This window comes from Artemia franciscana, chromosome 17, assembly GCF_032884065.1.
Source record: "Artemia franciscana chromosome 17, ASM3288406v1, whole genome shotgun sequence".
Lineage (NCBI taxonomy): Eukaryota > Metazoa > Arthropoda > Branchiopoda > Anostraca > Artemiidae > Artemia > Artemia franciscana.
In genome coordinates, this window is record NC_088879.1 from 1,646,180 (window position 1) to 1,670,867 (window position 24,688).

Sequence of the window (24,688 nt, forward strand, 5' to 3'; positions counted from 1 at the left end):
GCACTGGAGCAACAGTTATTGGCCTGTACAAAGAGCATTGGTCTGTTGGTTTCCCTTTTTTAAGGATGGGCAAAAGCAAACCGACACAAAAAGAGTCAGGCACTATACCAGTAGTGAAAATAATCTGGAATAGCAGCGTCAGATATTCAATAAGCATAGTAGTACCGTGTAGCATATTTAGCGCGCACAGTTCGTCTACATCACGGGAATGTTTCTTCTTCAGCTTTAAAATAGCTTCATGTACGCTTCTGTAAGTAATAACAAAATCAGGGACATAATGGCTGGATAATACCGATTCTAGCCGGTTTGTGAAGGGATTAGACGTATTTGGGTCGGGGGCACTGAATTCGTTGGAAAGGTACGATTACCAATCTTTTTTGCTAATCGAATCATGGGGTTTTCCGGCGACCGGTTCGCTCAGCCGGGCTTTCTAGTTTAGTTTTGGGTCACTTACGATTCTGGAGGAGTATCAGGACCGGATTTGGGCCTTTCACAATCTTGCCAGATTCTAAACCAAAACTTAGTATCGTTGCAACACTTAACTAGGGCCGAATTTTGCAAGAATTTGTGAATTTCTGTTTTCATTTTAACCTTTCTGGTAGGAACTGCTTTTTTTCAGCTACGAGAAGCGAGTGAGTAATCTCAGCACAAAATATATTGGTGAGTACTCTTGCATCCGCAGGATCAAAATTTGAGTTCACTTGGAGTAAATGGATGGGGATTAGTATCTTTACAAGAAGTGAGTTCAGCACCTGATGATAAAAAGAAGTATTAATTTTGTCCCATTCACTTACTACTTTCCTCTTGTCGTTCTTGGGTTGACGCAGAGCTGGCTTTATCCTTAAAGATGCTAGTAGGGGTAAGTGATCAGCCAAGACAGCGTCTTTTAGAACAGTTACACATCCATTAATTTTCTTAGATCAGGCTGCATGGTCAATGTTTGAAACGGAACCAGAATTATGAACGAATGAGTAATCAATTTCTTTTGGCAGGATGGTAAGTTTTTCATCAAAGATGGCGCTTAAAAGCTGACTACGGGCAAACGTGCTGTCAAGCAGGTTGCAGTTGAAGTCCCCCATGACTACAAATTGCAAATCTCTCTGGGCCACAGACTTCAGGCACTTCGCTAGTTCGTGAACTGCGTTCATAAACTCTCGCTCCGATTTGTCATCATGGTAGTTTGTAGGGAGATATACGTTGAAGAATGCGATAATGCCGGAAGATATAGCCAAGAAGTGATCATGCGTAAACAACACCTTACTTTCAATATACGGGTGGCAAATAATTGCCAAACCACCGGAGGGGCGTCCGAAAGACCGCATTTTTGCGGACTCAAAGTAAAAAGTAAGTTTGTGCGAGAACTTTAGAAGAGAAATATTGTAAGGAGAGAGCATATGTTCTTGTATAAACATAATGTCACAGTTTGCACAATATTTTTGAATTATGGCAAGTTTGTTCGGGACTCTTCCGTTCATGTTCCATGACGTAATTTTGACACAGGCTGGGCTATTAGATATTGGGCCACTTCAGCTCACTGAAGGTTTTAATTATTGTGGGGCAATTGAAGGAATGACAAGTGTGGCGTTTTGATTTGCAGTGGGCGCATGCTATTGGGTTTCCACAGAACTGGTCGGAGCTAAGGCCATGATGTCCTTCTCTGCATCGAGAGCAAATTTCCTGGCAAGAGCAGGTAGCAGAAATATGACCAAAATTCTGGCAGTTGAAACAGCGCTTTGGGAGAAAGATAAATTCCTCGATGGGGTACCGCTCCAAGTCAATTTAAGGAGGGTTTTTCATGGCGTGGTTCAGATACTGGTGGGATGAGAAGTACAATTTGAAGGATCTGGTTTTGCCACATTGATCTGCTTTTTCACAATTCGGTATAATTCTCTTAACCGTGTCACCATTAATATCAGCTGGGACAAACTTGATCATACCGATGAAAGTGGGAGTTTTAACGCTTGCCAGTGTTTCAAGTGATTTTTTGTTAATAGATGTTGGTAGTACTGCTGTTTTAGATCTGTTCTTAGTTACGAGGCACCATTCGTACTTCCCTCGGCGGTGTTCAAATCGTCATCATTCAAAGCATCACCACAATATTCGACAGGAAGTTTTTCCTTTCTTCTGCGGTGATAACGGTAGGAATATGCTTTTTCAAGATTACTGAGTAAGACGGAGGGGAAGGAGTAGACTCATTATCTTGAGCAGCAACAGGGTTGCCTTCAGGTTCAAACGGTAAAGAAGACCATTGAACTTGCAATTCATCTCCTGGATATTGGACACTACACAAGCAGCGATCTCTTCATTGCAGCCCAGAACTTCTTGGGGCTCAAAAATAACGAACTCAGGAAGCTGTCTCTTTTCTTTGGCACAGCGAGCAAACTTCTTCGTAATGTCCATCAAGTTATCCTCGTCCTTTATGTATTTTATTACACGTTCCCCAAATTCCGACTTGCGATAGAGTATCTCTTCTACTTCTAAAATCGCTTCACGGCTGAAAAACTCAAGTCCTCGCCTAGTAAAAACATTTGTTTTCACACCTGCTATCATAGCTCTTGAGATAAAATTCAGTACTGCATTCTGCACTAGGTTATCAGCCATTTTACTGGTGGTTTCCTTACGAGAAAAGTAAGGAAAGTGTCGAGGGCTGGTTACCTTGTCCCCCTAATTTAAGGGGCAAGGGGCAGTTATGCACCGGGGCATATATGGTTTTCATAAAAATGTTGGTCGTATAAACTTTGGAGAGGGCTCATTGGATTAGAAATCAAATGTTCTAAAGGGCTCATTGGATTAGGCAGCAAAATAGTGCTGCCTCAGTAAAGAGCTATGGGGATTTTTTTTTTTTTTTTTTTTTTTATTTATTTTTTTTTAGAGCAGGGCAATACATAAAGAAGGAATTGTCGTAGAAACTTTGGACAAGAGTCTTTTCAATTAGAAATCGCAATGTGAAGTGCCCTTTTATTAGTAAAAAGTGATTGAAGGGCTGTCGAACCCCTTCCCCTACGTCCATCATTTCCCTGAATACATCTAATCAAAATATATAAGCCAGCAAATATATCTATGAACTTGTCAACCCCCCGCAGTACTCAAGGCAAGGGTTGCAAGTTATGCACCGGGCATATATGGTTTTCATAAAAATGTTGATCGTATAAACTTTGGAGAGGGCTCATCGGAATAGAAAGCAAATGTTCTAAGGCTGTTTGAAGAGTCGAAGTGATCAGAAGGCAACTAGACTCGCCTCTCACTCAAAACATATTTTCTCCAATTGCATCCGGTAGAAATTTTAAGATAGCCATTTCTTAAACAAAACCATCAAAGATCACATATCTAGATCTTGGGATTGTCACAATCTCACAGAGTCTAGGGAAAAGGATTGTAAGCTATATAAAGGTTTGTACTAGGATATATAGGGTTTTTAGGATGGGGTGGTTGTGTGAACTCTAAAGAAGGCCTATTAGACTGGAAATTTAAACTTCTAGTTCCCTTTTAAGCGTCAAAAATCATAAAGAATTACCACCCTTAAGAAAACGAGAAACAGCACTGAGTTTTACTCTAACAAAGTAGACTGATGTTACAAATAAAATTAGAGCAACTGACAATAAAGATAACATTTTCGGATCCCCTCCCGTCCACCTGAATTCTTTGATTGTCTGGTATTTCCTGTTATATCTTGTATGTGTCATATTTCAATCAATGTTTTGTCTACTACTACCTTTTTAAAAAGCTTCATTGGTTCAAACCTGATTAAGCCGGTACACAAGAAACCAGTGGTCACCCTAGATCTAAAAATACTTCAATTTCCTATGATTTACATTATTCATGGTTGAACAGTACCTACAACCTAGTAAAGAGTAAACCACAGCCCCCTAGAACCAAAGTTTAAGAGACATGTTTTGAAAAAAAATGTCTAGAATCTTTCTAGTCCGAAAACATTGCCATCTGGCACTGATTCAGGAATGGTAATTTTTATTTCGGTTTATATTGAAAGTTAAATTCTGTTGCGAAAAGAAAGTTATAGTGATTTTGAGGAAAAGCCTGAAACCGCTAAATGTGTTAAAAACGAAAAATGCACCATAGGAGTAAGCATGGTCCAAAACTCTGTATGGGACAATTACAGTCCTTGACCTTGAACAACAAGGAAAATCGCTTTTTTGCGGGGGTAGCATTGATATGTATGTTTTTTTTCTAGGGCTGGTTGGCTATCAGAATATTATAGGTAGATGTTTTATAGCTCATTTATAAGCTCTTTCTTATATGTGCGTGCTTTTTATAAGCCTCACCCTCTACAGGAGTCATATGACACTAAAATGGTAATTTTTGTGCCATTTCTCGAGGGTTGGGGTCAGGTAGGCTATAATAACACCATAAACACATGTTTAAAGAGCGAGGTGTTGAGGAAAGAGTAACCCCCTCCCCCCACATACATATTAATTTATGTTACACTTAAGTTCTAGTGTCGCTCCTTACTTTTGTTGAAAAAACCATTTTCAAATTTAATATTCAATCTAAAACATACGACTATTTATCTAGCCTACAGCCGTAACTTGCTTCTGAGGGCCAACATACTTATATCCTTGGTTTCATTATTCTCAATTGTATCCATTTGCTGAACCAGAACTAGGATAGTAATTGCAAATATTCCCAATTCTTTCCAAAAGGCTGTCAGTTAGTTCTAAGGATTATTACAATACCATTGAAATATTTCCTCATTTCGTCAAGAAGGAAAGCCCTTTAGATCCGAAAATTTCTTCATGATATGATCCCCTCGAATGCAAAAGGTGTTTCACTCTCTATTCTAATTCACGAGTAGCGATAGCTGCTACGCAGCAAAGAACAAAACATAGCATATAGGAACCAAAATCTTAAGGACATTTTAGAAAACTGTCTAGGATGAAAAATTGGGACTTGTTTTGTCCCACTATGTAAAATAGGCCCCCCTCCTACCCCACAGGATATTCACCCTCGTCAAAAATTCCCCGATAAGATTCGCCCCCATGTGAAGTAAAGCAGCTCAGAGAAAGCACAGAATGAGTAGCTCAAAATGTTGATTAGATACACTAAAAGGTACCTGATAACACCATGCCCCTTCACTTTCTGCTTTTCGTCAAATCTTAAAAATAGGCAAAATATATTTTTGTCTTCTAATTTCATTCTTCTTAACATGTTAAAAAATCTTAATTATAACTTGGTTGGAGACCAACGAGCAACACGGATGAATATCTTCCACAGGGGATAATTTTTTTGGGAGGGGGACACCTAAACCCGGTCTTTTTACTCCTGTAACAAATTTTATATAATTCCATGAAAACATCCCCCCTTTGTTCTTTTGAAAGCAATATCTTTCAGAAATCAAACAGTTCGTTGTAACGAACTGTAGTAAGGAGCGACCCGGCTCAATAGTAACCGAAACTCTAGAAAATTAAATTTTGATACCAATGGTTACATAAAAAAAAAATCGCATTTTATGCAATTTGATACTGATTTTAAATATACAAGTTTGATCAAGATCAGTTAACCCATCAAAAGTTACGAGCCTGAGAAAATATGCCTCAATTTAGAAAATAGGGGGAAACACCCCCTAAAAGTCATACAATCTTAACAAAAATCACACCATCAGATTCAGCGTATCAGAGAAACTTTTTGTAGAAGTTTCAAGCTCATATCTGCAAAAATGTGGAATTTTGCATTTTTTTTTTGCCAGAAGACATATCACGGATGCGTGTTTATTTGTTTTCTTGTTTTTTTGTTGTTTTTTTCCCAGGGGTGATCGTATCGACTAATTGGTCCTAGAATCTTACGAGAGGGCTTATTCTAACGGAAATTAAAAGTTCTAGTGCCCTTTTTAAGTGACCAAAAAAATTGAAGGGCACATAGGCCCCCTTCCACGCTCAATTTTCCCCCAAAGTCACCAGATCAAAATTCTGAGATAGCCATTTTATTCACCATAGTAGAAAACTTTATAAACTGTCCTTAGGGACGACTTAATCCCCCGCAGCCCCCGTGGGAGGGGCTGCAAGTTGAAAACTTTGACCTGTGTTTACATATAGTAATGGTTACTGGGAAGTGTACAGACGTTTTCATCGGATTTTCCTGGTTTAGGAGGGAGAGTTGAGGGGGGTGGGTTTACGTGGGAGAATATTTCCATGGAGAGACTTCTCATGGTAAATGAGAATTTCAATGAAGGGGGTGCAGGATTTTCTAGCTTTGTTTGAAAAAACTATGAAAAAATAAATATGAAAAGTTTTTTCTACTGAAAGTAAGGAGCAGCATTAAAACTTAAAACGAACAAAAATTATTACGCATATGAGGGGTTTACCTCCTCTTTATACCTCACTCTTTCCGCTAAAGTATTTCTAGTAATTTCAATTATTTATTCTACGACCTTTGTGATTCAGAAGTCATTCTTAAGGAATTAGGACACAATCTAAGCTTTAGTGTAAAGAGCGAGGTATCAATGAGGGTTGAACCCCCTCATATACGTAATTAAACATAAGAATATAGAAGTTCGTTACATAAGTTAATTCGTAAGTTACATATATTTTTTACTGAAAACGTTTGTAAAAAATTAAAAGTTCTAGTTGCTTTTTTAAGTAGTCAAAAACTTGGAGGGCAACTAGGCCTCCTCCTTCACTTCTTTAATCTCAAAGTCTTCCGATTAATTGCAATTAATTAATATGCAAATTTTATTTTAAGTATTTATGTACGGAGAGCCAAGATCAAAACATGCATTAATTTAAAAACGTCAGGAAATTAAATAAAAAAACAAGTTTTTTTTTACCTGAAAGTAAGGAGCGACATTAAAACTTAAAACGAACAGAAATTACTTTGCATATGAGAGGGGCTGCTTCCTCATCAACGCCCCGCTCTTTATGCTAAAGTTTCTTACTGTTTTAAAAAGTAGAGTTAGGAGAAAGAGTCAAACTGTAGCATAAGGAGCGAGGCATTGAGGAGGAAGCAGCCCCTTTCATTTACGAAGTAATTTCTGTTTGTTTTAAGTTTTAATGTCTCTCCTTACTTTCAGCTAAAAAAAACTTGTTTTTTTTTATTGAATATCTTTCAGAGGCAATTTTGAGGGTTAAATCTGAAAAATTAGAAAAATGAGGTATTTTTAACTTACGAAGGATTGATCGGATCTTAATGAAACTTCATACTTAGAAGTAACTCGTAACTCAAATCTCTCATTTTAAATCTTTACTGGATCTGGTGTCATTGGGGGGAGTTGGGGGTGGGGGGTGGGGGGGGGGGGGTTGTCGAACCGGAAATCATTGAAAACGCATAGAGTAAACAGATCACGATGGAAGTTGGTGGGAAAAATATGTATAAGTCCTAGATACGGGATTGAAATAACTGGACTGAATCCACCCTCTATGGTGGGAGTTGGAGGGGGTGTTAATTTGGAAAAATTAGAAGAACTGAAGTAACTTAAGAACAGTTAACCGTTCGTAAGGTATTTTTAAATTTGATAGAAAGGAGGAACTCATGTCTTAGAGCTCCTAATACTAGCAAGATATGGTAATATTGGGAGAAGGATTGGAGGGGGAAACAAGAAATCATAGAAAACGCTTAAAGTGATAAAAAAACGGGATTAAACTTGGTGGGTAGAATAAGCAAATGTCATAGATAAGTGATTAACGTAACCAGACTGGATCCACTCTCTTTAGGGGAGTTTGGGGTACCAGTGATTTGGCAAGTTTGGTGCTTCTGGACGTGCTAGGTCGATGAAAATTGGAAGACGTGTCAATGACCTGGAGAAATTGACTTGGTGAAGTCCTTTTTCCCCGACTCGACAATTTGGAGGGGGGCTGAAGGGAGAGGAAACATGAGAAAAAATTAGGTATTTTTAACTTACGAGTGGCTGATCGGACCTTCATGAATTTTGATATTTGGATGGACCTTGTGTCTCAGAGCTCTTATTTTAAATCCCAACCGGTATCAGGCCTCTTATTTTCCTTTTAAATTAATATATGGATTCTTTTAACTGTGCAAGAGCTCATGCCTTATTGGCTCTTTGCTCTTGGCTCCTCCGACCTTGTCACAACTCCTATATGAGCTCTTAGCTCTTGTTAACTATAATACAGTTAATTTCTTATAAAAACTTCAATCCACTCATCCTGAGAAAAATTTAGTTCTGCATTCTTGCTTCTACTTTGGCTAGAGAAAGAAATACAAATATTGCTGATCGCCATACAAGAGGCTGAATATCCTATAAGAGTAATACTTCTGTGAAGAATTATATTTAAGAGAAAAAACAAACTAAAGATTGCAATCGGTTCAATACAATATTGACTAAGTGGCTTTCTCATAGTTTTGGTCGGACGATTTTGGTAAAAAAAAGGGGTAGGAGAGGAAGCCTAATTGCAATCCAATTTTGGTTACTTAAAAAGGCGACTAGAATTTTTTATTTGTTTTTTATGGACGTTTTTATTAGCAATAAATACACGTAATTTATGAATTAACTTGCGTAACAAACTTCTATATTCGTATATTTTATTATGTATATGAGGGGTTTTACTACCTCGTCAATACACTGTTCTTTATAGTATAGCTTGAATTTCGTCCCAATTCTATAAGAATGACCCCTACTCACAAAGGCCGTAGAATAAATAGTCGAAGTTACTAAGAATAATTTAGCGTAAAGGGCGATATATTGTGGAGGAGACTGTACTTCCAGTTATTTTGCTTTACTTCCAGCTGAAAAAAAAACTTTTTTTTATATATATCTTCTAATTAGTTTTCTCAATAAGCTAGAAAATTCTACGCTTCTTGGAAATTTTCTTCCCTCTTTATATATTCCTCCATTGCAAGATCCTCCCACATAACTACATCCCCCCGACCCGAACACGCCTCAACGCAAAAAGTACCCCTGAAAACGTCTGTACTCTTTCCAATAGACATTACTATATGAAAACAATGGTCAAAGCTTGTAACTTGCAGCCCCTTTGATGGGGACTCAGGGGGACTCTGTCGTCCCAAAAACCATAATTATTAGGCTTTTGACTATGCTGAAATAATGGATATTTCAAAATTTTGATCCTAGGTGCCGTCCAATTTTTTGGTTACTTAAAAAGTACATTATAACTTATAATTTCCGTTAGAATGAGATCTCTCGCGACATTCTAGGACCCCTGGATCGATACGGTCACCCCTGGAAAAATATTAAATAAAATAAACACACATCCGTGATTTGTTTTGCGGCAAAAATAAAAAAAAATTCCAAACTTTTTAGATAAGAGCTCGAAACTTATGCAACAGGATTTTTGATACACTGAATTTTATAGTGTGATTTTCATTAAGATTATGTGATTTTCAGGGGATGTTTCCCCCTATTTTCTAAAACAAAGAGAATTTTCTTATGCTCGTAACTTTCGATGAGTAAGACTAAACTTGAAAAATGTTGTATATTTAAAAAAGCATACAAATGCAATTCTTTTGATTTAATTATTGGTATCAAATTGAATTTTTTTAGAGTTTCAGTTACTGTTGAGCCGGGTGGCTCCTTACTTTCAGTTTGCTACCACGAACTGTTTGATATTATAAAATGTTCCTAACCATGATTAAATATTAATGTAACGAAGATTATAAGAACCAAGGAAACACGTACTTATCAGTTGCTTGACTATGTAAAGAAAATTAGATATAAAAATATATGTCAGTAAGAGCTTGAAGTAAGAGCTTTTTCAAGTAAGAGCTTGAAACTTACACAGTAGGATTTTTGATACACTGAATTTTATAGTGTGATTTTCATTAAGATTCTGTGACTTTCAGGGGATGTTTCCCCCTAGTTTCTAAAACAAAGAGAATTTTTTCATGCTCGTAACTTTCGATGAGTAAGACTAAACTTGAAAAATGTTGTATATTTAAAAAAGCATACAAATGCAATTCTTTTGATTTAATTATTGGCATCAAATTGAATTTTTTTAGATTTTCAGTTTTTGTTGAGCCGGGTGGCTCCTTACTTTCAGTTTGCTACCACAAACTGTTTGATATTACAAAATGTTCCTATCTATGATTAAATATTAATGTTACCAAGATTATAAGTACCAAGGAAACACGTACTTATCAGTGGCTTGAATATGTAAAGAAAATTAGATAGAAAAATATATGTCAGTGTGTATTTCGGTTATGAATATAATTTTTTCATATTATGTTTTATTTTGTCATTGTAATTAATTTAATGTTTCAAAATTAAAAAACAAAACAAAATAACATAAAATAAAAATAAAAATTTTATTTGAAAGTAAAAACATGAATACGACCCACCCACTTCTTTTCTCTCCTAATTCTAATCTTTGAAACAGGATATTTATTCACTGTTTTTAGCCCACACAAAAATTTAAATGTAAGCTACGAATTTTATTAATTTGGGATTTGAATTGAGAAAAAAATCCTCATCTTCTTAGAATGTTCGATATGAAATTCATCAAGTGTTCTAAAGATATCTTATGATCTTTTTCTTGAGAAAAACACATTTTCTTTTCAAGAAGACTATAAAGTTTTGAATTCTTTTAATTTGAACTTTGTTTCTCAATATGTTCTGTTTCTTTCTGTTTTGCCTTTTTATTTCATCATGTTTTGGTATATTTCACTTGGATTCACCTAATTTTACTTCTCGAGTATGTACCATTCTGAACACAACTACCGTGTTTTGTTCCAAGAGAATAAAGTTTACTGTACTTTTTCTGTAATCAACACAGCCAAATCAGGTTTGGCAAAAACCATGTCACAGTCTTCCCAGAGATCTGTCTTCATTATGGCTTTTTTAGGCAAACTCGGACGAATAAAATAATTTTTTTTTATCATAAAAACAGACATTTTTTTAAAAAATAACTTCAAATGCACCTGATTTGCCTTTTCGAACTCTAAAAAATAGAAATGTAGATTTGGCCTGCCTGAAAAAGTAAAAAAGCCCAAACGACTCTACCTGAAAAGAAACTATAATGAAGACACGGCCTAAACTAATTATCTTAACAATCCTTTGGATTCTAGTATCTTACCCAATAACAACGAAAATTATAAAGTTCTGTTACCTGAAAATTCAACTCAATCAGTTCAAATGCAAATGACAGCAACAAACTGTGGAAAAGATAACAGCAAAAAACAAATGCTTTCTTTATCGTTTAAACTATCGTTGTCATTCTGAAATTATTTACTGATAAGATTTGGTGAAAAGAAAAATATTGAAAATTATATGTTTTTTATTGTTTTAAAAAGTAGAGCTGTGAGAAACAGTAAAACTTTGGCGTAAAGAGGGGGGCACTGAGGAGGGAAAAACTACTTTCAGAAACGAATAACTTCTGTTCGTTTAAGTTTTAATGTCGCTCCTTACTTTCAGTTAAAAACTTGTTTTTTATTTCGTTTTTGAAATTTTATTAATTAAAGCAGGTTTCATTGGTTCACCGTACATAAATAATAAAATAAAATTTGCATATTAATTTTAATTTTTTGGCAAAATGGCTTTCTCAAAGTTTTGAACGGACAATTTTGCGAGACAGGGGAAGGGGAGGGGACCTAGTTGCCCTTCATTTTTTGCTTACTTAAAATTGCACTAGAACTGCTAATTTTATTTACGAGCTTTTTCTTAGTAAAAAATATATATATATTTTTGGAGTAACTTGCATAACAAACTTCTATATTCACATGTTTTTATTATGTATATGAGGCACCACCTCGTAAATACCTCGGTCTTACACTAAAGTTAAAATTTTGTTCCGATTCTTTAAGAATGACCCCTTAAACAGAAATACTGTTTAATTAATAGCTATTTTGAAAAAACTAAAGATACTTCAGCTTAAAGAGCGAGGTATTGAGGACAGAACCATCCTCCTCAAATACGTAATAATTTCTACCGTTTTAAGTGTTAATGTTGCTCCCTAATTTCAGCTGAAAAAAACACGTTTTTTATTTAATTTCATTTTTTTAATAATGCGGGAAGACCAGCACCCCTTTCATGGAAACTCTTTCCCTCCAAGATAAATTCCTGCATGAAAAGATCCTCCCATGTCACCCGATCTCAACAGCCCCCTCATAACCAACCGAAAAAATCACCCCTGAAAACTTCTGTATACTTCCCAATAACCAATACTATATGTAAATAATGGGCAAAGTTCCTAACTTACAGCCCTACCCCCGGTGACTATGGGAAATTAAGTCGTCTACAAAGAGAAGGTTATTAGATCTTTAAACTATCCTGACCAATAAGACTATCTTCAAAAAATTTTATCCACTGACTCTGGCAAAAATGAGTCTGGAAGATGGCCTAGCTGTGCAGCAATTTTGGTTACTTAAAAAGGGCAATAGAACTTTAAATTTTTGTTAGAATGAGCCCTCTCGTGACATTCTAGGACAACTGGGTCAATACAATCACTTCTTGGAAAAAAAACAAATAAACACGTATCCGTGATCTTCCTTCAGGCAAAAAATACAAATTTCACATTTTTAGAGATAGGAGCTTGAAACTATTACAATAGTGTTTTCTGGTAAGCTTAATGTTTTTTTGTGAATTTACACCATTAGTGACTTTTACGGGGTGTTTTCTCCTTTTATCGAAAATATGATAAATTTTCTCAGGCTCATAACTTTTTATTGGTAAGATTAAACTTTAAAAACTACATATATTTAAAAACTATTTAAAACTATTTATATATTTAAAACTGCACAAAAATTGAATTATTTTGATGCATCTATTGGTATCAAAATTCTGTTTTTTAGAGTTTTGAATGCTAATGAGCCGGGTGGCTGTTTACTAACAGTTTACTAACACCACGAACTGTTTGAAAATTACACTAGTGAATTTGAGAAGAAAGTGGCAATTCCTATGCATTCTAGGAAATCAGATCATGAAGAATTTTTAGATACAAAGGACTTTCCTTTTTGGTAAAACAAGTAAAATTCACAATGGTATTATAATAATTCTACGAACTAACTGATGACCTTTTGGAAAAAATTAAGGACATTTGCAATTACTATAATGAAAGGATACATTTAAAGCTAATTAATCCAAGGGTGTAAGTATGTTGGCCCTCTGAAGTAAGTTACAGCAGTAGGTTTGTTTGAAAATTAAGCCTACAGCTTGATTGTTTTCGATGCTTGTTGTTTTCAATGGATCATTAAATTTTAAAAATGAGTTTTTTTGAAGTAAAAGAAAAGAACGACAATAAAACTTAAGAGGAACATAATTTAATGTAACGTTTGTGAGGGGGGGGGGAGGGTTTCAATCCTTCCTCGACACATCTCAATTCGCACTAAGGTTCTTAGTACTTTTAAAAAAGCTCGTTATTGTTCTAATTAAACGAATCTTATGTTTCGGGAGTCGTTTTAAAGAATGAGACAAAACTCAAGTGTTAGTATAAAGAGTGAAGATTTGAGGAAGGAAAAACCTTAATTTAAACAATAATTTCTGTTTGTTTTTAACTTTTAATGTTTTTCTAAAGTTAAGTTCTTCTTACTATCGGTTGAAAAAACTTTCTTTTATTTAGTGTCAGATCGATTTCAAATATTACTAGGAAATCTGGCTCCACCTCAATTGAAAAATTCCTCCTCTTCACAAATAAATCATCAATACAATTCATTTATGGTAATAATTTACCCCGAGCAATTACTTTTAATGTATCCACACTTAAAATTGAGTCGGCAAAGAAGAAGCACTACATAGGAAGAATTTCGTATCGGAATCCTTACGAATTTCCCGTGTGTAAAGTTTGCACTGGAAAATTAACTCAATGGAAAATTCCATCCAAAATAAATGCATAATTACTCGTACAAAATACTATACGTAAACTATGGGCAAATTTTATTTGCCCAATTTTTATGGGCAAACTTAAAGACCTTTCTTTAAGTTTCTTTAAGCCTTCTTGTCCCCCCCCCTATTATTTTTTTCGACTTCTAAAAAGCGCTAGAACTTTCATAATCCGTTCTAATGGGCCCTCTCCCGGTGTTCTAAGACCACTGGGTTGCCACAATCACCCTTGGAAAAAACAAACAAAGAATCAGGCATCCCTGATTTTTTTTCTAGGAAAAAAGTGCTATAAAAGTTCTCATTTTTGCAGAAAGGAGCTTGAAACCTCCACAATAGATTCTTTACTTTTTTTTATATGAAAAAAACTTTCTTTTTTTGCTTAAAACCCATGTACTAGTTCTTAAGCTAAGAGGAATTAGACTACCACTTAAACAAATGTGAAGAAAACATTTATTTGCCCAAAATGAGGTCCAATAAAGGGTATACAAGGTTTTTAACGAAAGATTGGAGAACAATAGCCACAATTTCTTGAGGTCCCATATTAGGCAAAAATACTTGGATAGGGGGAACAGACACTCTAAAAAGAGATCCCTGAAATGTACTTATATTTTTTTCTACTAGCTTGAAACTAGCATCAATAAGATCTTGAGCCAAGCAACCAAAAGACCAAACAAAAAAGGAATTAAAAGTATAATTTGTTTCGCCGGAAAAGGAATTAAAACGAAAAAGGTTCCAAAAAAAGACCAGAAAACTTTTCATTTTTTCTGAAGTTTTAAAAGCTACAGCTCTTCGTCATTGAGACAATGGGACCCAATTTACATATATATTTATATATTTATGTATTACATATATGTATTATATATATATTTATTACATATATATTTATATATATATTTATATATATATAAATATATACATATATATTTATATATATATATATATATATTTATATATATACCCAAATGAGACAATTTTTATATATATATATATATATATATATATATATATATATTTATATATATATATATATATATATATATATATATATATATATATATATATATATATATATATATATATATATATATATATATATATATATATATATATATATATATATATATATATATATATATGTATATGTATGTATAGAAGCAAATTTTGGTATGCCCAATAATTAAAATCGTAAACAAATGTTTTTTACAAGGGCCCCCGCATATTATTTCTGTTTTTTTTTTCAAACTGCGACGTCAGCACCCCGCAAATTGAGCTAAAAATTGAACCGAAGTTTTTATTTTCTGATGAGATTGAAATTTTCAATGAACGTTTCATGGATCGAGTCGATGTCACATCTTTTTATCGAAAAGCGGGGGGTATAAGCTGGTCCAAGAATAGGCTGAACAAATTTTTTCTCTGATAGGTTTGACATGTACACTTATAAAACCCCTGGACGAGGGTATTTTAATGTAAAAAGATAAGTTGGGGAACGTGCCCCTGGAAATGGTGTCTGACAAACAGCCAATGAATTTTATTCATTCGGTTTAAAATTTAGGTTCTTAAGTATTTGGGCCAAGGGGTCTCAAAAGCAGAGAAGAAATTTTACCTGAAGAGAGAAAAATTGTATTGTCATTCCCAAATATTCACCAACGGGGTTCAGTTGTTGTAATGCAGCAATTTTCAACAGAGGTGTCAGCATCACTGCAAATCTTACTCCGATGATTTTCCACAGTTTCTAATATTAGGATTTTCGAATAGGCTGAATCTAATGGTATGATTTTCCTTAAGATTTCCCGAAGCTTTAAGGGGAGGATTCCCCTCTTGGGGGAGTTTTCTCAGGTTGGCAATTTTCGATGGCATGAACTTTATATATTTCAAATCAGTATAAAAATTTGATTCTCTTACGTGTCTTTTGTCATGAAAACTTTGTTTTTTACTATTTCGGATACTATTTAGATGAATCGACCCTTATCAAATGTTACAAGCCTGAGAAAATTTGCGTTATTTTGGAAAATAGGGGAAAACGCCCCCTAAAAGTCATAGAATCTTAACGAAAATCACACCATCAGATTCAGCGTATCAGAAAACCCTACTGTAGGAGTTTCGAGATCCTATCTACAAAAATGTGGAATTTTGAATTTTTTGCCAGAAGGCAGATCACGGATGCGTGTTTATTTGTTTTTTTTTCCCAGGGGTGATCGTATCGACCCAGTTGTCCTAGAATATTGCAAGAGGGCTCATTCTAACAGAAATGAAAAGTTCTAGTGCCCTTTTTAAGTGACCAAAAAAAATGGGAGGTACCTAGGCCCCCTCCCACGCTAGTTATTTTCCCAAAGTCAAAGGATCAAAATTCTGAGATAGCCATTTTATTTAGCGTAGTCGAAAAACCTTATAACTATGTCTTTGGGGACGACTTACTCCTCCACAGTCCCCGTGGGAGGGGCAACAAGTTACAAACTTTGACCTGTGCTTACATATAGTAATGGTTATTGGGAAGTATACAGGCGTTTTCAGGAGGATTTTTTTGGTTTGGGGGAGGGGTTGAGAAGAGAGGGATATGCTGGGGGAACTTTCCTACGAGAATTTGTAATGGGAGAAGAAAATTTCCATGAAGGGAGACCAGGATTTACTAGCATTATTAAAAAAAAACAATTAAAAAATAAATGTGAAAAAGCATTTTCAGCTGGAAGTAAGGAACAGCAATAAAACTTAAAACAAACAGAAATTATTACCAATATGAGGGGCTCATCTTCTTCTAATACCTCGCTCTTTACGCTAAAGTATTTTTAGTAATTTCAACTACTTATTCTACGGCTTTTGTGATTCAGGGGGTCATTCTTAATGAATTGGGATAAAATATAAGCATTAGTGTAAAGAGCTAGGTACTGACGATGATGCGAATCCCCTCATATATGTAATAAAAACATGAGAATACAAAAGTTCTTTATGTAAGCTAATTTATAAGTTACGTAAATCTTTTACCAATAAAAAGATTCGTATAAAATTAAAAGTTCTGGTTGCCTTTTTAATTAACCAAAAAATCGGAGGGCAACTAGGCTTCGTCCCCTGCTCTTTTTTTCTGAAAATCATTCGATCAAAATTATGAGAAAGCCATTGAGCCAAAAACAAAAAAAAAAATATGCAAATTTCGTTTTGATTATTCCTCTGCGGAGAGCCAAAATCAAAACATGCATTGATTCAAAAACGTTCAGAAATTAAATAAAAAAAAAACAAGTTTCTTTAACTGAAAGTAAGGAGCGACATTAAAACTTAAAACACACAGAAATTACTTCGTATATGAAAGAGGCTGCTTCCTCATCAACGCCCTGCTCTTTACGCTAAAGTTTTTTACTGTTTTAAAAAGAAGAATTGAGAGAAAGAGTCAAACTTTAGCGTAAACAGCGGGGCGTTGATGAGGAAGCAGCCTCTTTCATATACGAAGTAATTTCTGTGCGTTTTAAGTTTTAATGTCGCTCCTTACTTTCAGTTAAAAAAACTTGTTTTTTTTATTTAATAACTTTTAAGACTGATTATATCAGTTAGCCAACAAAATCACCAAAAATTACACTACTAGTTGAGCTAATACTTTTTACAAATTTTTTTTTTGTTTCGCGAAATTCAATTTATTGTTTAATTTTTTCCTCGTGGAACAATTCACCTGACTTATACATTGCAAGCAATTCTAAATAGAACGAATAAGCAGTTTTATACTTTGCCTCTCTTTCTACTATTCTTAGATATTTTTCAAGTATTTACATAAGAAATTTCCCAAGACTTACAGACGCAAGAAGGAGCAAAGCAAAAGCAGATATGTCTGATACACTGAATATAAATTTGGATACTAAGAAAGCATTACTAACATTTTCATAATATTCAAAATTTCTACGGTAAAAAAATAATCTCTTTTCTATATCTTCTTCCATTTAAATTTGAAAATAAACTTAAGCAAAATTCTGTGAATTCATTCTCTTAAATCTTCTTTTTATGTAATCAACACACAAATTACCACAATTCACATCGTTAAAATTTTTGACTTGAGTAGAATGATTTTTCTTATTTTATGTCTTTAAATGATTGACTATTTCATTTCAAGGTTGAATTACAATAGAATCATAAAACTCTACAAATGAATACTTAGGATCATTGAAGTAATAAGTCCATTGCGTCTCAGGTGATCTCATAGAGTCATAATTGATTACACCACATTCTCTTTTCTTTATTAAATAAATAAAAACAAGTTTTTTTAAATGAAAGTAAGGAGCGACATTAAAACTTAAAACGAACAGAAATTACTCCGTATATGAAAGGGGCTTTTCCTTCTCATCCCCCGCTCTTTACGCTAAAGTTTGATGCTTTCTCTTAACTCTACATTTTAAAAAAGTAAAAAACTTTAGCGTAAAGAGCAGAGGGTTGAGTAAGAAAAGCCCCTTTCATACACAGAATAATTTTTGTTTGTTTTAAGCTTTAATGTCGCTCCATACTTTCATTTAACAAAACTTGTTTTTATTTATTTAATTTCTGAACGTTTTTGAATCAATGCATGTTTTGATTTTGGCTTTTCGCAAAGGAATAATTAAAATGAAATTTGTATGTTTATTTTTTTTTGGCTAAATGGCTTTCTCATAATTTTGATCGAATGATTTTGAGAAAAGAAGAGCGGTTAATTAAAATGGCAACTAGAACTTTTAATTTTTTAGGAATCTTTTTATAAGTAAAAGATATACGTAACTTATAAATTAGCTTACGTAAAGAACTTTTATATTCTCATGTTCTTATTACATATACGAGGGGGTTCGCCCCTCGTCAGTACCTCGCTCTTTAAACTAAAGCTTAAATTTTGTCCCAATTCATTAAGAATGACCCCTGAATCATAAAAGCCGTAGAATAAATAGTTGAAATCGCTAAAAATACTTTAGCGTAAAGAGCGAGGTAATAGGAGGAGGTGACCCCCTCATATGGGTAATAATTTCTGTTCATTTTAAGTTTTATTGCTGCTGCTTACTTCCAGATGAAAAAAACTTTTTCATATTTATTTTTTCATTATTTTTTTTTAGTAATGCTAGTAAATCCTGCGCTCCCTTCATGGAAATTTTCTTCCCCCATGACAAATTCCTCGATGAAAAGTTCCCCCAGCATATCCCCCTCTTCTCAACTCCTGCATCCAGCCAAAAAATTCTCCTGAAAACGCTTGTACACTTCCCAATAACCATTACTACATGTAAGCACTGGTCAAAGTTTTGAACTTGTAATCCCTCCCAAGGGGACTCTGGGGGAGTACGTTGTCCCCAAAGACATAGTTATAAGGTTTTTTGACTATGTTGAATAAAATGGCTATCTCAGAATTTTGATCTGTTGACTTTGGGAAAATAATTAGCGTGGAAGGGGGCCTGGGTGCTCTCCAATTTTTTTAGTAACTTAAAAAGGGCACTCGAACTTTTCATTTCCGTTAGAATGAGCCCTTTTGCAACATTCTAGGACAACTAATACGATCACCCCTGGGAAAAAACAAACAAAAAAAAACAACAAATAAACAAATAAACACGCATCCGTGATCCGCCTTCTGGCAAAAAATATAAATTCCCCATTTTTTGATAGGAGCTTGAAACTTCTACAGTAGGGTTTTCTGATACGCTGAATTTGATGGTGTGATTTTCGTTAAGATTATATGACTTTTAGGGGGTGTTCCCCCTATTTTCTAAAATAACGCAAATTTTCTCAGGCTCGTAACTTTTTCTGGGTAACACTAAACTTGATGAAACTTGTATATTTAAAATCAGCATTAAAATGCGATTCTTTTGATGTAGCTATTGGTGCCAACATTTCATTTTTTAGAGTTTTGGTTACTATTGAGCCGGGTCGCTCATTACTACAGTTCGTTACCGCGAACTGTTTGATTTACTTAATAAGTTATTACAAGAAAAAATAACTTTAAAATAAGAATATGACCCTATTCATTCAATATATTAATATTTGTCAATGGTATCATGTGATTTTTGATTCTTTCTGACGTTCCACAGCTCCTGGGAGTGAGAATTCTTTGAACTGTGAAATCTCAGCTTAAGCAGCTTTTCTCGGTCTTCCAAGCTGTTTAGGAATTTTGACCACTTCTACTTGTGTTTTATTGGGTGTACCGAGTTTTTTGGAGTTTTAGCAACTACTTCCAATCTAGGTCCAACTATTTTGTGTGTAGCTAGTAATTTTAAACCTCGAACTTTTGTTAAAGTCCCCGGTAATGTTAAACCTTCACCTTTAGCGTTTGAAGAATCAGTAACTTCATCAACAATTTTATTTCCAGCATATGTAACTAATGCAGCTTAACCCTTCGTAAAATCAGCTTTACCTATTGCAGCTGCTAATAGCATAAACAATTGAAGTAAGTCACCATTTGAATTAGCTGATGATACAATATAATTATATACACATCTTTTTTCTTTATTTTTCCTTGCCCAATCTGTTCAATTTGATTTCTTTTAAGGAATAATTTAACAGGTACTTTACCAACAATAATATTTTCTATTTGAATTGGGCAATTTTCTTTTTCTTAAAACATTTGTTATTTTACTTCTTGAAGAAGGGAAAAATGAATTGAGTATTCAATAAAGTCAGCTTTTTATTGATTTAAAATTCATCAAGATGAGATAAGAACGATAATCTTGGACGATTTTGAAGTAGTTGTTTGAGGGAGCGAACAATATTGCATCCTTTATTTTCATTTTTTATTTATCAATCTTAGTCACTTGTCTCCTAGGAAGTAATAGATTAGCAGGTTCTCGTTCATTCACTTTTGTATGTATTATTCACACTTTACATTTTGTTTCGATTCAAACCATGTTTTGATTCTCTGTTTTTTGAATTTCTGATAAATAAATTGTTTACTCTTCCATTTATTAGAGCATAAGTTGTCTAGATAAAATTCCAAGGTGAAAATATTCGTAATACTGTTTTCAAAAAAAATCATATGCTTGATTTTTACTTCAAACTTCCTTTCATTTTGATTTGAAATGCTTCATCGGGATCTCTTTCAAGTTCATACTTATTGTAAAATTTTCGAAATTGCTTAAACGTTCAGATAAATAAACAAAGTCCTTCGAGTATACGAATATAGTTGAAAAATTAACTGCATCTGCCCAATTTATTGGGTTTCCAACATATCTAATTGGTCTTTCTTCTGCATTAATACCTTCTTTTGTTACTTTTAAGGTATTTTTAATAATATCATCAATTATAGTTAATATATTGTCAGGTGATTGATACATTTTAGTTAATCTATTAATATGCTCAATTAAATACTGATTTGAAAGAATTCGGTAGTTAAGAGCTTCAGGTTTGAAATTGTTTAAAATAATCTTAACCTTTTGTAAATTAATAGCATCTTTCTTTTATTTTGGATCACCTAGATTTTTTTAATCGTTTCAATTGTAAATCAATATTAACATCATCATCCAGTAATTTGCTTTCATTCAATTGAATTTAATTTATTTCCATAACTGGCAGTGGACAAGCCAAATATGTCAAAACAAAAATAAATATGAAATCTATAGTCAACACAATATAAAACAATAATTTACATAATTCTAACCATCAACTTAAAATCAGTAAAAAATAACTTACTAGTCAGAATAAAATAAAATATAACTAGCGAACTAAAGCAGTAAAGAAGTCAAAGGTTTGTTTTAGTCGTCAAAACATAAATACATGTACAATCCATCGTCAACACTTATGAGATAATTTGAAATAAATCCGATTGCCTACTTAAAATCAGTACACAATAACTGACTAGTCAAAATATAATATAACCAACAAACTAAAGCTGTAGTTATACTTGCTTATTAGCAGTAACATTAAAAAACTTTACAAATCAGAAAACAAATCTTTTCAAATATCTTTTTCGAGACGCATTGATTGGCTGTATACAAGAAACAGCTTCTGCCACTGCTCTTGTGGGTCTTTTTCGATGTGGTTTGAAATTAAGGGGTAGTATGGATCGAAGGGATGTGCTGTTCAACACCTCTGTACCAAAAGTAAGTGATAGTTTTTGTCGATGGATAGCAAAGGTATCTAGGCCTAACTGTTCAAGGAGGGCAGAGTATGGGACTTTGGGCGTTCTTCAAATTACATACAATACTTGAAATTTAACTCTCTCAATTACATCTGACTGCTCCTGCGTTAGGCTTTAATGCCAAACGGGGGAATAGCATTCAAGGCAAGACCTAGTAAAAGTGGTATAAACTTTCAAAAGGTGATCAAAAGGAATTCTGTGTCGGGACTGCAGCTTCAGTGAGCTAATACCTGCATTATCTCTCAGGAGCATCATTTCCGTCTGTTTCTCCCATTTTAAATCAGCAGTAAGATAAACCCCAAGCAGTTTAAGCTCAGTTACACGACTGGAAGAAGGAAGTGGAGGGTAAAATTCTGAGTTGGTTTCAGGAACAGAGAAAGTCAGCAAAACAGACTTCTGGACATTAACAGCCATCCTGTCTGCAGCAGCATCATCCAATATATAAGCCATAATGGTAGCTCCACTGCTTTGAATATTTTTGTTGCAAAGTTCTGAAATAGATAAATCATTAACATATTTCTGAAGACCTGGCAAGCTTATAGCTAGCTTGTTTATCATGATTAGAAAAAGAAGTAGACCCAGTAGTGTAACCTGAGGCACTACACAAAAATAGGCATTTCATCAGAAAAAGTGGATTTGTACTGGGTATGCTGTGTTCTATTTGCAAGAAAATTAGCTATAATTCGAGCTAAAAAAAGGGAGAACATTAAACTTAGAGAGTAGCTTTATTATCAGTGCACTATGATAAATTTGGTCAAAAGCCTTCTTTAGGTCAGTTTCTATCAGATTAATTCAGTGTTCAAGCTCATCCAGATGTTTGAGAATTGTATCCAACATACTTACCAGATAATGGCCAGTAGACGTTTGGGGTATGTTTCCAAACTGTCTAGGATCCTGTTTCTTTATACAAGCCACCAAAAAAACTCTCATAAACTTTGCTAAACACAGGGGTTATTGCAATTCGTCTAATTCAAGAAAAATCATTTGGTGAATCTTTTTTTAGGATTGGTATAGAATACTTATTTTCCCAAATGGATATGTGATCACCAGATTTGGTTATTAGAATAAAAATATGGGCCAAAGGGAAACATAATTTGCTAACGAACGCTTTAATTAATTCTACATGGATATAAACCGGATTTGCACTGGGTGTTTTCAAAACAATTAACAATTGTTTTACTTCATTTGCCTATATAATTAAGAAATCACCAAAATTAAGTGGTTAAAGAGAGATTCACTAGACAATATTAACCAGGTGGGAATTCGTCTTGTTTGCAGGTTCAAATTCTTTTTCATTTAAATTAAAATCCACTCCTTTTTTTTCAACTACATTTTTGATTCCTCTGTGCCACTGGCTTTGCTTTGACTTAAACAAAAGATTCACTTTTCTTTCGGTATATTCATGGGCCGCATTTCCTTACATTTTCTGAATTTGTATTTTAGTTATTTGCTTGGTCACGTTTGCCATCGCGGAAAAGCCGCCTATTTTCTAGAATGAGTATTTTTATTTTCGTAGTGATGTAAGCACGATCCGCAAAATGAGGTTTTGAAGTTTTTTCGGGAAAACAAGACTTTTACCCGCACTGTAGCTTTTCTTGTAGCAGACTTGCATTTGAATGTGTACCTTCTACATTATTAATCTTATTCCGGCTCACTTGACTAATCCTAGTACCAAATTTTAAAAAGCCTTCGTCACCTATTGGTCTGCCAGTCACCTTTGTACTTTTTTACTCAATCCGAATGATTTGGAGGAGAGTAAGCTCTAGAGTAAAGTGATCGATGCGCAAGGTATTGGTTCCTTGTAGAACTCATGTAAATTAGAAGAAATAAGGTCTAACACAGTATCCTTTTTAGCGGTTGGTTTTTTGAACAGTTTTTTAAGACCAAGTGCTCTGTTGATTTGCTCAAGTTTCAGTTTATTGGTATCACCTAGCAAAAATATTCCGCAATTAGGGTATTTACTAGTTACATAATCAGAACTTAATTGCGTTTTTTTTAGAAATAACTGGTTATTTGCATTCTGGCCTAGTGAATAATAATATGTACAAACAGTAATTCCAGTGAATTTGCGTGGAAGCCATTTAGGGTGAAGAAAAACCAAAACCAACTCATCATACTTATTTAAACACGGGACTTCTTTAATCTTGCTTTAATTTTATTATGCGAGTAAATCATAACCCCGCCTCCCTTTTTCCCCAGAGGATGGTCACCTTGGCGAAGCTGAACAAATATATTATAATCTACAATTTTTATTAATTCAGGATTCTGTCGGTGCCCTTCAGTAACAACTAAGACTGAACCTCCAACTATATTAATTCAAACTCTCTAAATTACACACTTTATCCATACTCAAACTTTCTGTGTTGCTGTAAAGAAAAGTTGGAAAATTAAAATCATTTGAACAATACTCTTCAAGCTTTTTCGTACAGATTATCTTAGCAGTAGCAGTGATAGGCTCTGTTTCTGAAACTGATTCTAGGCTACCCATTTATTCATCCAGGGTGAATTTTGCGAAGGGGAACCAAACTAGGAACGTGCCTGAAAAGGCTGCTATGAGTACCTAATGTTCATTGGGAGTGCCGTCTGGTGCTATAAGCGAAATTGAAGCAGGGGAAGTTGGTTGGGTGGAGACGGAAGGGGGAACAAAAATGTGTGTGAGGGAATTGGGGAGGGAATGTAAAAATTCGGTATTTGGTAAGCGGGAGAAGTTGGACGCGTCCGAGAGAGATCCGGAGGAACCACGTTGTAATGATCTTGGTAAAGGGGGCTACGAACTGAAATCATGCTTGGAAAGGACGGGACCTCCCACCAAAATCCATCCTCATTTTGCGTTAAATTCGTCTACTACCATCGTATCCATGCGAAGGTTTGGCTCTTGGCCTAGAGAGTAGCCTACT

The 24,688-nt window shown here is 34.4% G+C and overlaps 2 protein-coding genes across 3 annotated transcripts in view; one reads left to right on the forward strand and one right to left on the reverse strand.

Annotated features, from left to right (window-relative positions):
• The window catches only part of LOC136037674 (methionine synthase reductase-like), a gene marked incomplete at its 3' end in the record, with an annotated part of 463,030 nt that overhangs the window by 238,616 nt on the left and 199,726 nt on the right, over positions 1-24,688 (forward strand).
• The window catches only part of LOC136037672 (myosin-6-like), a 205,736-nt gene that overhangs the window by 55,540 nt on the left and 125,508 nt on the right, over positions 1-24,688 (reverse strand). Inside the window, exon 1 of one of the 2 annotated variants that reach the window (XM_065720409.1) lies at positions 11,028-11,126. The gene's annotated coding sequence lies outside the window, so the exon portion shown is untranslated. Of the gene's footprint in view, positions 1-11,027; positions 22,283-24,688 lie in introns of those variants that run through there. The other variant, XR_010620011.1, reaches the window with a different exon arrangement.